The sequence below is a fragment of the Sorghum bicolor genome, chromosome 7 (assembly GCF_000003195.3).
Source record: "Sorghum bicolor cultivar BTx623 chromosome 7, Sorghum_bicolor_NCBIv3, whole genome shotgun sequence".
Lineage (NCBI taxonomy): Eukaryota > Viridiplantae > Streptophyta > Magnoliopsida > Poales > Poaceae > Sorghum > Sorghum bicolor.
In genome coordinates, this window is record NC_012876.2 from 48,264,213 (window position 1) to 48,277,055 (window position 12,843).

Here is a 12,843-nt window from a genome sequence, read left to right on the forward strand (position 1 = left end):
GCAATTGCACATGCCAAACTTAAGATAAGCATTTAACATGTGACAAGGTGCTTATTTCACAAATTAAGAAACATGGCCAATATAGTGTCAAACAACAGATTTCAGATTATTTACATGTTACTAATACCATAAGAAAGATTGACACCAGAGTAGAGCACCAGCATAAGCACCAATTATTTACTATGATTTAAATAAGAAAACAAGCTATAGAACAAACATAAATTTCATATCACAGCTATATTACTCCAAAAATCATGAAATATTTACCATAGCATTCTCATACCACTCAGAGCCTAGCATAAAATTTTCAGAACAAAAAGAGCAGAATAACAAGAGATATGAATTTACACATGAATAACAAGATTAAATTCTAATAATTATTTTTCTCAGAAAACATGGTTCATTTTATATTTTTAATAAACACTAGCCATCTCAAGGAATCTCAAAAAATTGGTTTCACAATTTTTGGATCACAGGAACAGAAGATATGATTTTTGCAAGAAAGCCAAAAATCTAGATTTGAATAAAAGAAAGGAGAAGACCGTTGAGTCACTGACAACGGGTCCCGCGCGTCAGCGACCCAGAGAACAGAGGACACCTTCGACGGCGAATGCTTGCCGACGGCGAGCTTCTCCGGCGGATCCAAGGGCACCAGCGTGCTCCTGGAATGATTCCGCATCGATGGAGGTAAGTGGCGCTAGGGTTTCAACGATGGAGAGGGGTCGCCGTCGGCCATGGCGGCACGACGGAGCTACCTCGGCTTACGCCAGCCATCTCCGACCAGTAGAGCGTCGGGGAAGGTGGATTAAGCACCATTGAGTTAGCGCGGAGCTTTCTAGGTAGAAATGCCTAACCCTAACGACTCTGGTAAGCCTGCTCACGTGCGAGGTGCTCGTCGGCGGTGAGCACGACAGTGTGGCGGCCGTGTTCCCGCACGACGGTGGTGCCTCAGCCGGAATGGCGTGGCGTGGACCGACACCAAGACCTAAGCACACCTTGACGTGACTCAGAAGGAAGAAAGGAGGCAAGAACGGAGCAGCGGCGAGGTTCGCCGGAATCGGGGTCACGACGGCCGTGAACCCGACGACGAGGAACTCACGAAATGTCACTCACCTCGGGGAGATCTCGTCCAACCGAGGAGTGGAGAAGATGGAGGAGCTCAAGGCGAACTCAGAGACGCTCGGAGGTGAGGCAAGACGCAGAGGTGAGGGCGCGAGGAGCCCGCGAAACTCACGGCGGCAATGGCGATGACGCTTTCGCCACGCGGAGTCGCGAGAGAGAGGCAGGGAGAGAGTGGACGGGCGCTGAGTGAGTGCGGGGTGTCGTGGCGTCCATGACGACGCCGACGGCCTGATGAGCGGGGCCAATGCCGGTGTACAGGCGCCAAATGGCGGACAGGTGTCGCGCTGGGTGTCCACGACGGCGAGCTCGGCTCTGAATGAGGCAACGTGATCACCGACTGACACAGCAACTTCGACGATGATTAACTTCCAAACCGTGGCGAGTTAGGAGATGGCGTAGTTGACAATGTTGAAGTACTAGCTGAGTTCTACAACATTGTCAACTAGAGCAAGAGCCAGATCAGCCTGGATTGAGAGGTATGAAGCTCCCAATATCGATCGAGCAAACTGCTCACGCCAGGACTTAGCCGAATTCGACTAAGTGCTAAAACAGCACCCAAATCTGCCTTGTAAGCACTGTTTGAGCAAGATGTCATCATTTTCATGAGATGGCCATAAAACAACTTTTGTTCCTTATAAAATTTGCTACAACTTTGCTGTATAAAGTTTTGACATGCAAACATTTTATGAAACACTTTTTAAAAGCCTAAACAAAAGAGGTTTCTAGGGCCTATTCATGTAAGTATGACTTAAGTGATTATTTTGGGGAAGTGATCAACATGAACATTGTTCCTAAGGTTGAGTTGAGCATAGTTAAACTAATTACCAAGGCTTAACACACAAGCAAGCGTATGGTTCACATAAACACAAGCATATGAAGCCTATTAAACAACTTAAATCACATTTTTGCATAGAATGACATGGCTCAAGGTAGATGATGATCATGATATGCTTGAGTAGATGATGATGCTCATGTTATGCATGTGATTTATGCAACCATAACACTGGGGTGTTACACACATGTTCACCCGTGTGCTGAAATTTTGCAAGTTGATAACAAAAGTTCAATCCTACATGATCTTTTCTATGGTTTGATATGGTTCGTATAAATGATGATTTGCATTCATATGTGTGATACGATGCATTATGTTTCAATACTCATACATCTTAGAGATGGCTGCACATTTCTCAACCCTTTAGTTAATTCATCAAAATCATCTAAGATCAACAATGAAGGTAAAAATTCAGAGATTCAAACCTTGGTACATGTAGAATCATTGGATTGAAAATACATGAAAAATAAATCAAATCTGAATGTTCAACACATACTGAGTACTTGTGATATCACTGTTTCAACAATAAAACATAACCAAAACATTTGTGCTGATTTGGCTGGAACTCATGTTGATACAAGTGCTGAATTTCTTTTTGATGAGAGTCTTTGTGCTTCGAGTGATACTTGCAACACTTCATATAACAACAAACAACACCTCATCCAGTCGGTTACATGTGCTGATTTGTTTACAAGGATATCTCCTCTTGAATGTTTGTGTTATACTATGCTTAACATGAATATCAATATTGAACAAATGCTTCAGAAAATTTCTAACATAACATCTTTGAGTTCATTGAATACTACTCATAGCTTCAAGTTTACATTTGTCTTAATTGGAGAACATGTTGTAGATACCTTCCAGGTTCATGCAATTTGTGTAACATATAACAAGCTTGCTAATTTAGACTCAAAAATGTTGAGAGATAAACAAAGTGAGAAATCTTTTAAGATGCAACAAATGCTTGGTTCTTATGGTTTCAATCAATTCATGTTGTCAGCATGTTCGTACCATCCACTTAAAGTTAGAAATCTTGTACAAAGCAAAGCCTATACACCAAAAAGTTGTTCATCCACACCTTGGAGCATTGAGTTTAAAAATTATACTTCTAACCCTTGAATAAATTTTGCTGCCACAATAATTTTTCGAATAACATTAGTTCTCAGCATCCATTTGATGAAAAGTTTGATCTTCTAAAGATAAAACATGATAACATGAATCAAATGATTGGATTGGAAGAATTTTTAGTGCTTCCATCCTCTAAACTGTTTGCAGGTTCACCAAAGTTGAGAGAATGTTTCTTACATGGAAAAGGAAATAATGCAAAAATAATTCATAATGGAATAAATGAACAAAATAAAAGGAATGATTATTGGAATTATCAAGTACATCCACCCTCTATTTTGTCTAAGCTATTTTCAGCTAAACAAAAGTCGTGGACGACTTTTCTTGAAGGGAGGAAGGATGATGAGACCATACCAAGGCAATCAACATTCAAGCATCCACTCAAGGTGAAAGCTAAACTTAATTCCAAATCATTTAGGGTTCCTCATACAAGGCTACTACTTGGTTTATATGATTGTAGATTCAGACACCTTGCTATCATGGAACAAGAAGATTGCGATGTTATCACAACATTACAAACCGATGGCCTAGCACAACTCTTTGGATTAGAAGAGTCAGAGTCGAGGACGACTCCTTTTCAAGAGGGGGAGGATGATGAGGACACGCCAACTCATCATATGATGGAACATAATGAGCATTCAACTTGCAAAACAAGTGAACATAAACATTATACACCTACACGATGTTCTGCCAAAAGGAAACAAGAGCAGGTGAATTTGTTCCAAACTAAATTTGAGATTGAAATATTTAAGGATGTTATACTACCTAAGTGTTGTACCTTGATTGTACTCAGGTATATCAAAGAAGAGAAGGATGAATCGGACCCTGAAGAACGGACCAGTGCAAGTCCTAGAAGACACTACAAAACGGATCAGAGAGTCAAAAACGGACTAGTGGAAGTCAAGAACAGAGTAGTGAAAAGAAATCTTCATAACCTTTTATTCACAAAAGCTATCAAGGCCCATGAGGACCTGTTGGAACACTTGTCGAGTTTGCTTTCCAATGCCTCAAGTCTCATCCCATTTGGACATCGTAATCAAGAGTTATGCTTGGATTAGTCAAGACTGCTCAGAAGGTCAACAGTCTGTCGTCACAGAATGTCAGTACAAATTGCTGTGCAAAACTATACCAATCTACAACGTTTCGTGGTGCATGGCATACATTGCTGGAAAGCTCTTGGAGTCTAGTTTCACACTTAAGAAATGGTTCGTCATTTGGACTTCTCAATAATAAGTTATGGTCAGTTTATTGGAAACTACTCTAGAGGCCAACAGTCATGCGAAGCCAGTTCAGGAATCCATTCTGAGGGTACCTTTCAAGGAATCCATTCCGGTTGTTCCTAGTATAAATATCCCCTACCTCTAAGCAATTGGCAACCTTTGATCATTTTGATAAACTAAATGATATTGCAGCCGCGCTGCTGAGTGCCTTACTCAACCTTTGTTCTTCATGGACTTGCGAAGTGAATCCTTTGGGTTCCCCTACTTCGTGCTCTACGGCTTCCGTTCGGCTGCACCGTATTGTGTGGATTAGTTCTGGATTGTGGTTCTGCGGTCGTTCGGAGATCGAGTCGAAGTCTTCGTGGTTTCGGTGCCTCTCTCCCCGTCGCTTGGTCGCATCCAACCTTTGTTTGGTATAAAGCTAGTTACCCGCTATTCGCAGCAAGTTATCCTTGTTATTTCGATCTACTGTCATGAAGATCGGGCCACCCTCATACCGATCCATATCGGTAGCCTATCATCTTCTCTTCTATTTTTAGGAACAAGACTCCCCCGATAGCTTGTTCTCCTTTGCCATTGACATCTCTGATGACGAGGGTGAAGAAGCAAGTTCTTCCTTGGCGCTCGGAATTGCGTCGACAGAGATCAAATCTAAGTTGGAGGATCTATTGGGCCTTCTACAGCAAGATACAGCCCAACTGGTGGATGATTCTGACCCAGCCAAGGCCATCTTCAAGACTCTTCGAGGTCAAATTCCACCCAATGTCGAAGAAATGCTCTTCCAAGCCGCCCATCTGGAGAGCCGCCAACTCCAGTATCAAAAGTCTGTTCAACGTCTTGCCGATAGAGCTGCCTACGCCCAACTCAAGGAAGAAATGCTCTAGGTAAAGCATGATGCCGATGAGAAGCACAAGAGCATCGGCACTTTGCAATCCTTAGGCACCAAATTAAAGTAGAAAATTTCTGATCTGTCGGCAAAGAGAGAGGCTCTACTCGCTGAACTTAAACAAGTTGAAGAAGCGTTAACCCAGGCCAAGCAGGAAGAAAGCCAACTGCCCGATGTGCTAAAAAATATTCAGCACGAAAGGGATGCCCAAGCTCGCAAGGCGTTGCAGATGAAGAAGAAGCTAAAACCAATAGAAGGCTCAGCCGATGAAGACACTCGAGAGATAGAGGAAGCCTACCAGATTCGCCTACGAGCGATATCGGCTATCCAAGCTTTGTTAAATTTGTAAACCTCTTCATCGGCAACACGTTTTACTAGTTCTCTCAAAAACACTAGTATTTGATCCAGCCAATAGGATTATTATCGGCACTTAAACTTCTTATGCATCGACCCAGACACTAGGGTAGTATCTTTTTAAATATTTTCCATTCATTGCCCTGGGAAATTCAACTCCTTTGAGTCTCTAGAATATATGCATTGCCAGGAGTGGATGATTTATCCGATAAGGACCTTCCCAATTAGGAGACTATTTTCCAAATACTGAAATTTTAGTCCCAATCGGTAGAATTAGTTTCCAAACTAAATCACCATCGGTGAACTCCTGAGCTTTTACCCTTTTATCATACCATCTAGCCACTCTCTTCTTATTCTCTTCTATATTTACCAAAGCCTTTAACCGATGACCTACCAAATCCTCCAACTCATCTTTCATTAGAGTAACATAATCATCGGCAGCTAACTGATCTTGAGAAAATATCTGCCTAGAGCCAGCTTTGATTTCCCAAGGTAACACAGCGTCATGCCCATATACCAACTGATAAGGCAATACTTTAGTTGCACCATGACACGCCATCCGATACGACCACAGAGCTTCATTTAACACTGTATGCCATCATTTAGGGTTTTCTTCAATCTTTTTCTTGATGAGCTTAATGATTCCTTTATTAGAAGCCTCGGCCTGCCCATTAGCTTGAGCATAATAAGGAGAAGAGTTCAACACCTTAAGTCCCATACCGATTGCAAATTCATCAAACTCTCCCGATATAAACATAGTACCCTAATCGGTAGTGATTGTTTGAGGAATGCCAAATCGGTAAACAATATGCTCCTTAACAAAATCAATCATGTTAGCCGATGTCACCTTCTTTAAAGGAATAACTTCAACCAATTTAGTAAAATAATCAGTAGCGACAAGAATAAACTTATGTCCCTTCCTCGGTGGCGGAAAAATTTGACCAATGAGATAAATATCCCATCCTCGGAATGGCCAAGGCTTGATAATAGGATTCATAGCCGATGCGGGTCCCTCTAGATATTGCCAATCTTCAGACACCCTTGACACCCTTTGAAATATTTGAAACAATCCTCAAGAATGGTTGGCCAAGAATATCTATTCCTTCTGATCGTCCACTTCATTTTAAAAGCCGATTGGTGTGCTCCACAGACCCCCTCATGAATTTCACCCATCAAGTTTTTTGATTCATCATCACCAAGACATTTGAGTAAAATTCCATCTACAGTACGATAATATAGCTCATCATCAAGGAGTACATACTTGGTGGCTTGAAATCTAACACGCCTCTCAAATTTCTTAGATGGGTTTCTTAGGTAATCAATGATTTCCTTTCTCCAATCATCAGCACCGATTGCCGATAGAAACAGTTCCATGATAGGTTGATATCCTGAAGCATGTTGGGCCAACCGATTAGCTTTATGTAATCAAGGAATATGTTCCAAATGGATGTCTTTGAATTCCTTCAATAACTGCAAACATCTTTCATAATATGATATTAAAATTTCACTTCGGCATTCATAAACTCCAGCCAACTGATTTATAACGAGCATAGAATCACCGAAGATTTCAACAGCATCGGCATGAACTTCCCTTAATAACTCTAATCCTTTGACTAGAGCTTGGTACTCAGCCTGATTGTTTGTCGATGTAGCAACAATCAGCAAAGAAAACTCATACTTCTTCCCTCGGGGAGAAATCAACACTATACCGATACCTACCCCTTGATCACATGTAGATCCATCAAAGAAAAGCATATCTAGCGCTCTAGGCGAGAACGTGGTTAGCGTACCTGTAGAAAACTCATTTCAGCCCAACCACAGTAGGAACATGCAGAACCAGAATTTAAAACTATGCACCCGACGCACACAGGTACCACACCTATGCATGTGACATGCCACTACCCACATCATCGAGTGACGGCATCGCCTCTCTAGACGGAATCACCCAACATGTGGTACTATTCCCAGGAACACTAGATATGCGTGCATGACACAGCACCCTAAAGCACTTCCCTAGATCGGCAGTGTATCCAATCATGCTCTCACAGCCCCCACTTACCGAGGCGTAGAGGGGAAAATGATCCATACATTACCTCTCAAATGAGTGGCACTCATACTATTACACGTCGTATGAGCGACGAAAATAGAAATATGATGCATAACCCCCAAGTCAGTATTAACTAGCCACCTTAGAGTCCTTAACTGGGCATAAAGGATATGACCATTGGCACACTATGTAGTTTTCCAAAAACTCATTTTAACACTTTGATTACCATTAATAGGTAATTAGCTTTTATTAACCCATTTAAGTTTGCTTTAGAACGTGCTTATGAATAGTAATCCACTGATCCTTGCTCGATGCCAGCTGTAACAGAACCGCCCAAATTATAAGAGATTAAGCCTAATAGCGACCATTTGCACAGACAAACCATCAAGCTTAAGCCCATATAATCCCAGTAGTCTATGGAATCTCGAAGTATTTCAAACCACATCTCGTACATACAACCAAGATCATAATAAGTTCAGCGATCGCCATTCACAATTACATCTAATTCACAACATTCAGAAATTACATCGGAGTTCAAACATAGTTATTACAAACCAAGTTCAAGGGTAGCGGAAGCATCTCAGTTTTGAAATAACACACACACTTTTAGTCTGATAGAGTGCCATAGTCTGGTCATTCCCACAACAGCAAAAGAAGAGGCAGAGTGACCATTGCCCTCGGTCTAGTCATCACCCATTGTTGGGTACAAGCAGTGAATGCAATACCCATAGTACATCTGCCCATCTGCAAAACAACATGGGACTAGAACCCTGAGTACGAGAAGGTACTCAGCTAGACTTACCCTTCATAAACCAAAAATAAAACACTCTTCAAGGATCATGAAGGTTGTATAGTGGGATAGCTGCACCCTTTTTGCGTAAAAGCATTAACCATCTAGTGGAATATGCTAAAACCCCTTTTTCTTTTATTTAGCTCAAGATAAGTATTATTACCTATTATCTAGATTAGCACCTATACTATTGCAAACAATGGTTGCGAAATGATAGTACCTTATCATAGCATTCACAAATCATCATTATCAAAACCCAAGTGCTTCATAGTCCTTACTACGAGGACGAAGCTCAAGTCAAGTGCTCACTATACAGGAGCGATGGCGATTCGAATCGATTTCTAACCAGCTGGTGTTGACACCATTTTTGGACACGTATCTTTTGACACGTACGTGGGGATTAGTAAAGTATAGATCGGCACATGAAGCAACGGTAACTAGTCTGCGGCAAAGTTGCCGATGAAGGTGGTTGCCGATGAAGAGATCATTGAATGTGATTAAGTCCAGAGGTGGTGACGTGTTCGTGCCGATGATCAGCGTTAGTGTTTGCTGATGGCCACAACAGGAGGTCTGCCGATGACTCTGAAGGAAAGCGTGGAGATTGCCGATTGATCTGTGGTGGTGCCCCGGTCGGATACAAGGGGTAGCTTTATGTTTTCCTTAGTTATTAGAATTCATTTTGTGTACAAGTTCTGTTTAGTTTGGAATTTGAGTCCTAGTCATGTCTGGTTGCAGCTCTTCAGACAGGGTATAAATATAGACCCTAGGGCAATGTAATGAAAGAATCTATCAATCAATCAAACACAAGTTTTTATTCATATTCCAGCATCTACTTTTTCGACGACTTCGTCATATTTTCTTAGGAATTCGTCGACTTAAGCTCGGCGTGTTCTCATGTTCCCCGTGATCACCTCTTGGCCGTGACATCCGGGCGCCTCGTTGTTGTCGGGACCAAAGTGGTCGAGTTATCACCTTTGTCGATTGTAAGGTCAAATCGGCTGACACGCCTTAACGTTTAAATCGGGTATTAGCCCTTTGTGTTTGCAGATCAACTTTTGCATCAACAGCTGGCGATTTTATTCCCCACACAAACCACACTCACTGATCAACTGAGCTATAGGTCACCGTGTTACACTATCCAGGACCAATTCGCGGGTTCGACAAGCACCGTACGTACCCGAGGACCGTTCCGGCGACCAAGGTATGCAAGGTATACCAAGGTTGCGCGCCGCGCCCTCGTCGTTCTCCTCAACCAGCACCAATACAACGTGTAACACCCCAGTGTTATGGTTGCATCCTTTCACATGCATAACATGAGCACAATCATCTTCATAAGCATACCATGATCATCATTCACCTTGGAGCATGTTATTTTATGCATAGATGTTGTTTAACTTGCTTATTTATGCTCTCTATGCTTGTGTTGAGTGGGTCTTGCTCTTGTGTGTGTTCTAGGTCTTGGTAAATAGTTCATCTATGCTTAAATCAACCTTAGGAGCAATGTTCATGTTGGTCATGTCTTCAAATTATGTCTCTAAGTCATAATTCCACTCATAGGCTCTATAAACCTCTTTTACTTAGGCTTTTAAAAAGTGTTTCATACATTGTTTGCATGTCAAAACTTCCTAAAGCAAAGTTGTAGTAAATTTTATAATGAACAAAAGTTGTTTTATGGTCATCTCATGAAAATGAACACAACTTGCCCAAAAGGTGCTCAAAAAGCAGAATTGGGGGCGGTTTTGACACTTAGCAACATTTTGCTAAGTCCTGGCGCCACCAGTTTGCCAGAACGTTTTTGGAAGCTCCATATCTTTTCATCGAGGCCGAATTGGTCTTTGCTCCAGCTGACAAACTTGTAGAACTTAGTTAGTACTCCAAGAGTGTCAACAACACCATCTCCTAATTCTCCACAGTTTGGAAGATAATCAGCTCCAAAGTACCTCTATTAGTCTCTGAAACCAGCTCTAAATGGACACCGTCACTGTCGACATGGCCAACCGGCGGCAGCGTTTCGTCGACATTTGGCAATTCTACGCCGTCTCTGGTCCTGCTCGTCAACGCTGAGGGCATGCATGACCTCCTCGGCGTCGCCCTGAAACTCCTGGACGCGTCCATTCTCTCCCTCTCGCCCTTCTCGCGCAGAAACTCGGCCGCAGCGGAGGCACCATCGTCGGGCTCACTCCGGCGAGCTCGAGCATGCCCCACACTGCATCCCCATCCACCAAAGTTTGGCCATAGCTCCGTCGTGCTCCGCTCTCCAACCACCACCCTCAAGCTCGCCGTGAAATCCTCCGGTGAGCCGACATTTTCATCTTCCCCCAAATCGGGTCGCCGGAACAGTTTTCTCCGGCGAGCCCAATGCTGAGCTCCTCGGAGCCTCTCGTCCTCTCTAGTTGGGTTCTCGGGGTAGCTTAGGACCTTAGCTACCGTCTGCGCCACTTGGGGGACACTCTACCACGCTCACCGTCGCCGGACACGACGCGCAGTGCCGCCGTGTTTCCACCGGAGCTCGGTCCTCTCGTGGCCAGCCCTCTCCATATCGTTTCAAGCCAAGTCATCTACCTAGAAAGCTTCGCCATAGTTCACTGGTGCTGTAGGAAACCCCAAGGCATGCTGTACCGGCCTGAGAGCGCTGGCTTATCGCCGAGCACCTCCGCCGAGCCGCCATGGTCGACGGCAAGCCCCTTCCGGTGGCTCCGCCATGGGGAAAAGAGGGTCAATCGGTTTGCAAGTGACCTGGGATCACGTTGGTGTCCTCGGTTTCACCGGAGACCTCACCGTCGTGGAGAAATCGCCGGTGAACTTCGTCTCGGTCGAGGGGAAGAAGAACCTGACATGCGGGTCCCGCTGTCAGTGGCTCAACGGCTCCCTCCTCTCTTTTATTCAAAATCCAGATTTCTTGCAATCTTGCAAATAATATATCTCTAGTTCCTAAGCTCCGAAAATTGTAATGGATAGTTTTTAATAAAAATATAATATGCACCATGTTTTCTGTAAAAAATAATTGTTATGAATTAATCTTGATATTTCAATGTAAATTCATATCTCTTCATATACTACTCCAAATGCTGTGAAAATTTTATGCTATGCTTTGTGTGTTACTGGTATGCTCTGGTAAATATTTCATGATTTTTAGAGTAATGTATCTCTGATATGTAATTTATGTTAATAGCTTTGCTTAAATCCATGTTTGAATCATATTAAATGTTACATGTTTATGCTGGTGTTCTCCTTTGGTATCAAGCTTGTTCATGGTAGTAGTAGCTTGTAAATAATCTGAAATCTGTTGTTTGACACAATTTAAGCCATGTTTCTTAATTTATAAAATAGGCACCTTGTTGCATGTTAAGTAAATATCTTAAGTTTGGCATGTGCTTTTGCTCCGAAAAATTTATGGTAATGTCAAGGTATCTTGCTTGTGCTTCTGTAATTTTTGTAGAATTTTCTGAGTACTCTTGCTGGTATATCTTAATTATGCCCTTGCATGGAATTAAATTAATAAAGGGCTCTTAATTAAGTGTTTGGTAGTTAGTATATGGTTTTTTTGGTAATCTTATGTTATACTTGTTCTTATGAGTCACTTGGTTGGTACTGAATATGTCCTTGCTATGTCAACAAATAATTAATTAAAGGTTATATAGCTGTTCTGGACAGCAAGGGAGTAATTTGATTATTGTTTGGTGATAAATTTGTTCCCTTAAAGACTTCTCTGTATGAAAGTTCTTGTAAATTTTGTGCTCCAGCTGTGGTTAAATTTTGGGGTCATTTGGCCCCGTAGTTTAAGTGTTATGGCTTTTCCAAACTAAGTTCCAGAACTAGGTGCTCTCTGTCTTTCTGGAATAGAACTTGGAACTTTGTTTAATTGTCCTGTTTAACTTATGAATCTTACTGAATTATCTAAAGATGAAATGTAAACAATATCATAAGCTTTCCAGAATGTCTTCACACATGTTTGTTGGATCTATATATCTCTAGTTATGGGTTGTTCTTTGAGCTGCCCTGATTGCTGGTTGTTGTTGTTAACTGTGTAAGTTGGTGTGTTCGTGTTAGTTGTGGTTGTACTCTTTTGTGAGCTAGTATAGAAGCTTACTCAGTAAATGAGTGTCCAATGAAGTATGTAATCATGTTTGCCAACGCATTCATCATTCTCTTCGTATGCATACATTCCTTATTCATTCGTGCATGCAATAGGTGCACCGTAGACTGCGACCTCGTTCGAGCTCGAAAGGGTGATTCCCGAAGGTCCAGAGGTCACCCAGGAGACAGAGGCCCAGCCAGCAGGACCCGAGGAACCCGAAGAGGAAATCAAGTGCCCTAGTCATGAGCCCGCTTCGTTCGTGAAAGGCAAGTCCCGGAGCATCTTAAGTCTCCTGCTTTAATTTCAAAGCGTGCTTGAATATGTTATATCTATTGATGCATTACGTATAGGAGTTGTGATGAAACCCTTGCTCCCCACCCCTTTTTTTT